Raw genomic sequence first — 4,786 nt, 5'->3', positions numbered from 1 at the left:
TGGATAAAATGGCAGAATTTCTGTTTGGAATTCCAGGCTCTCTTAGAAGGAACCCCACTCAGTCCTCAGTTGTGGCCTGGATCCCACAAGCTTGGTTTGGGGTGCCCTGAGAGCCTGCCCTCATTTTAAGTGGGTGTCTACACTGAATAAAGGTGCCGAAGGTGCAGCAAGCTCATGTCTAGGGGTCCCAGGACACCTATTTATAATTTCCTTCCCACTCTGTATGGACAGGGAGAGGGCCTGGGGATGAGACCCACAGCCTAAAACCAGCCGAGGAAATGACCTGGCATCAGGATATTCAGTGCCCTGCGGGCCTGGAGGCCTCCAAGCCTTGCCTCGTGCACACACAGGCGCTCTTCAGCGCTGATCAGAACCTCTAGGTTTAAAAGCCGCGCTTTGCACTTGTAAATAGAAAATTAGAGCATCAGATTCAACCCCGGCGGGTTGCCCTTGGGAATCTCCTGATTCCCACCTGGAGCAGGTCAGCACCCCGCGAGATGGCCAAGGGCGGCCGGAGAGTCAGCCCCCTGCTGGGGCTGCAGCCTGGCACCGGAAGCCCAGGCTAGACCCCGAACCTCCAGAACACGGGAGAGGTCCCGGCTCTAAAGACCCCAGCCTCCTGCCAGACTAGGCCCAGCTTTGAAGACTTCTAGGTGTCAGGTGTTGGGGTCCTTTCTGAACACCAGGGATCCCCGGACCCCTCACCGCATGGAAAGAGCTCTGTGAACCCCATCCCACTGCTCTGCAGCGTCCCTGCCACCCGAACCCTTAAGGTGCCCGGCACATTCTTCATCCCCTTGTTCCTCTGGCAAGCAAGTAGCTTGCCTGACTCCCCCAGACTGGAAAGCCCACGTGATTGGCGCCTTCAGGGCTCAGCTTAACAGCCTCCTCTAGAGGAGACCCTCCTGGCCCCAGGCTGGCTGAGGGACTGGCTTCCCCAGGGTCCCCCCTCCCTTCCCTTTCTTTCTTTGCAAGAGCTGAAATGGGGAACACAGGGCCTTTGCATGAGCTGGGCAAGCTCTTTACCACGGCCTCATTCCCTTCTTTTCTGAGCATGTGGCTGGGCACAAGCATTAGTTCATTTTGCCCTCAGGGGCAGTTCAACTTCTTTTTTTGTTTTCAATATACATTTTTTACTGAATTTTTTTGGATTTCATACAATACATCTTCATCACATTTAGACACACTCCCCTATCTGCACCCCCATAGCTGCTCCACAGGATTTCATACATTCTGTCATATATGTTAAAGCCTATTGAGTCAAGTTTGTTACCCAGATGTCTCTTGGTGTGATTTAACCACTGCCAAATGCTGTGCCTTTTGGTCACAGGGAAGGATAACTCACTGGTGTCGGATAGGAAGACCTGCAACAGGGGAGGGGGTGAGGGGGTGCGGCCTGGCCACTGGTACCCAGTACTGGACACTGGGATCCCACCTCCTCTTCCTCCCCTTCTTCCCCTGGAATCCTCTCTCTTCCCTGTCTCATCTCCCCCCCTTCCTCCTCTTCCTTCTCCTCTACTTCCTTCTTCATGAAGCAGTTTTTAATTATTTATTTTGTATGAGTGGGGGGGGTGTGGCGTGTGTGCCATGATGCTCGTGTGGAGGTCAGAGGACAACTAGTGTGGCAGGTTCTCTCCTTCCACCATGTGGGTCCAGGGATTGAACTCAGGTTGTCAGGCTTGGCTGCAAGTGCCTTTACTCACTGAGCCAACTCAGCAACCCAGGGGTTTATTAAAGTACATTTTTAGTACAGATTTTAAGCACAAGAGTTAAGAAGGTAAGGCACAGCAGGGAGGTGGTGTGGGCTCCTTTGCTTGTTTGTGATAGTATCACTATGTGGCCTAGGTGGACTTGAACTCCTGCCTCAGCCTCTCAAGCACTAGAATTACAGGCATGGGTATGGTACCTGGCTCAGGAGCCTCTCTTTTCAACCTGTGTAGCCTCAGGAAAGTAACCTTCCTGAGCCTTAGTTTTCCCATCTGCAGATGGGGCCTGTTTGGGGCTCTTGCCTCATGGCCTGACTCAGGTTCAATTGGAAACAAAGAGGAAGCACTTTATCTGTGGCCCATAGGACAGTGAGCAACCCATGAGGAATTGGCACATGATCAGGCAGAAACTCCCAGGCCACACTGCAGTTTAGAAGCCACCCAAGCATGGAAGTGAAGACTCTGGAAAATCAGGGCTGTGTTGCCCACTAATGCAAGGACCTCATTGGGGAACTGAAGCATAGGGAGGTTAAGCAGGTGGCTTAAGGACACACTGGGTCTGAAGCCAGATGGCAGAACTTCACCTCTAGTCCCCATACTACATTACATCTCCAATGTGAGAGCCCAGTTTACGTTGAGTCCCAGCAGTGGCAGCAGGCTGGCTTCAAACACACCAACAACCCCAGCTGCCACCATTGCCCTCTGTGTCAGGAACCTCATGAGCTTTCCCCGCACGTAATGATGAGCCTTGAGCTTGGACTGGGGAAATGGAGGAACTGAGGCTCCAAAAGGCCAAGTTCTTCAGGAGGGGTCAGGGTGGCCCCCAGGCCTGGAGAGGGAGCCCAGTGCAGCTTTCAGGATAGGGGCGGGGGAGGAGAGGAAGGTGAGGAGAGGTGGGGCCAGCTGCTCTCTTAAACTGCTATGAATAGTTAAAAGGCAATTAGGATGCTAATTTGCAGCACTAAGGGCTACAGAAGTTGAGCTTCAGGAGCAGACAGGAGAGGCGCTGCTAGCCCCAGGCTTGTGGGGATGAGCCCAGGCACAGCCTATCTCCCAGTAGACTCCTGGGCCGGGGCTAAGATACTGCACTGATACTGGCTCCTCGCTCCTGGAATGGAGCAGCCCCTGCTCTCCCAGAAGGCACTGCTCTGTCAGGTTCTCTTTCAAACAGCTGGGAGCAAAAGGCAGGGTCTGGAGGATGCTAGGAAGCAGCTCTTATCTCCCCTCCCCATAACGACAATAAAAACAACAGCAGTAACAACAAAATGTGTATTATCTGTTGGAGGCAGGTGACCTGTGGCTCCTAGAAATGTGACAGGGTGCCTTCATGTGCCTCAGTCTCCTCATCTGTAAAATGGGATGAAAACAATAATATCCATCTCATAGAATAGCAGTCAGGTTTAAAGGACTCAGTTCCTAAGCCTGAGGCTGAGGCAAGAAGATGGTGAGTTCAAAGCCAGCCTGTGCTATATAGTGAGATCTGTCTCAAACAAAACAAAGCCAAAATGAACAAAGCCAAAACTATTTCTTAAGGAGGGAAGAAAACCTGTCCATTTCCAGGACTGGCTGTGGCTCCCCACCTGTGCCCAGCCACCCAGATCTTGAGGCATCTAGTCTCCCCTGAACATTCCACCACCAGCAGACTGCAGGGCAGTTTCCTCCCTGAGCCTGCCAAGTGGAAGGTAAGAAGGAGGTGAAGACTTTAAGAGTGGGACCTCACAGCGGGACATTGGTGAAGGCTTCCTGCAAAAGAACTGCATGAAGGCTGGGAGCCTGGGCTGCCCAGGGCCCATCTCCAGCTCATTCATTGATGGAGTCTGGAGAAAGTGCTGTTTTTTTTTTTTTTTTCAACACTGGAGACAGAACAATCTGGGTTGCTATGCAACCAGTGCCTGTGCCCAGCTGATAACACCAGAGGAATTAACTGTCCTTGTCCTCCTCAGGCTCTGGAGGAGGGGTTGAAGCCAGTGGTTGGACCACAGCCTCCGTCGCTTGCCAACCTCTGGCCCTATTACGGAGGGAGATCTCAGTCTCTTACTTCAGGAAGAGCATCCGAGGGAGGCCCTTGCCTTCAGCGTAGAGGGCACCAGGCTGCAGGGTGAGGAGGGGCTGATTGAGCTCCTAGACTCAGGGTGTTTCTCTCTGCTTTGATCTGCAAATGAGCTGTGAATTCAAAAGAAACTTGAATTGGTAGGGAAGCTGTGAGGAGGGCCAGGCTGGTGAGGGGCTGGGGACAAGATGGGCAGAATGAGGCCAGCTCCTGGGAAGCAGAGAGGGGTACATGGTGCTGGCCCTACCCCTGCACAACCCCCAGGCCCAAGGAGGAGCAGGGCTTGGAGAGTGGGCAGTGATGGGCAGCAGGTCATCCTGAAGCTGGCCAGGCCTTGGCATTCTGGGATGCCCAAAGACTGTCATAAACAGGGTCTGAAGGGCTGAGCCTGTCTGAGAGACTTAGGATGGAATGGGTAGGCCCCATGGTGGGTGGGGTGGGTGGAGTGTGTAAATTGTACGTTGTTCCACTTTTTTTTCCCTGTAAGTTGGTGTACTTCTGTGGACAAAGGGAGACTGACAGAATCTTTTTCCTAAGCTTTTGTCAAAAATGGTAAATAAATGCCTTATTCTGTTTTTATATGAATATGCTATTTTCTCTTAATGCAGGTAAGTGTTTAGATCCAGAATCAGACTTTATGGCTGGGGGCTCAGGTGGCAAGACCTGGGTTCAAATCCACACAGAGCTGTGTGACTTTGGGCCAGTCACTTCACCTTTCTGAACATCAGTCCTTTTGACCACAAAATGGAAGCCATGTGTGTACCCTACAGATTCATCTTAAGAATGAAAGAGGCCATGTATCAGGTTGAACTCTTTGCTGGGAACTGAACCTTTCATTTTTTGGTTGTTAGCCTTAGCCTTTAACGGCTGTGCTATCCCTCCAGCCCCGGGTTGAACTCTTTGCAAACTGCCTTTCTTGGGTGAAAGCCTGGTGAATATTAGTCTTTTCGTCTGGCTCAACCTAAAGTGATACGGGTTGCACTTAGTAGGTAGAAGCAGCTGCTGTCTCCTGTGTTCCAGGCACTGGTCA

The sequence above is a fragment of the Nannospalax galili genome, unplaced genomic scaffold (genome assembly GCF_000622305.1).
Source record: "Nannospalax galili isolate Female #2095 unplaced genomic scaffold, S.galili_v1.0 scaffold765, whole genome shotgun sequence".
NCBI lineage: Eukaryota > Metazoa > Chordata > Mammalia > Rodentia > Spalacidae > Nannospalax > Nannospalax galili.
The sequence above is the reverse complement of the archived record's forward strand: the minus strand, read 5'-3'. Positions refer to the sequence as shown.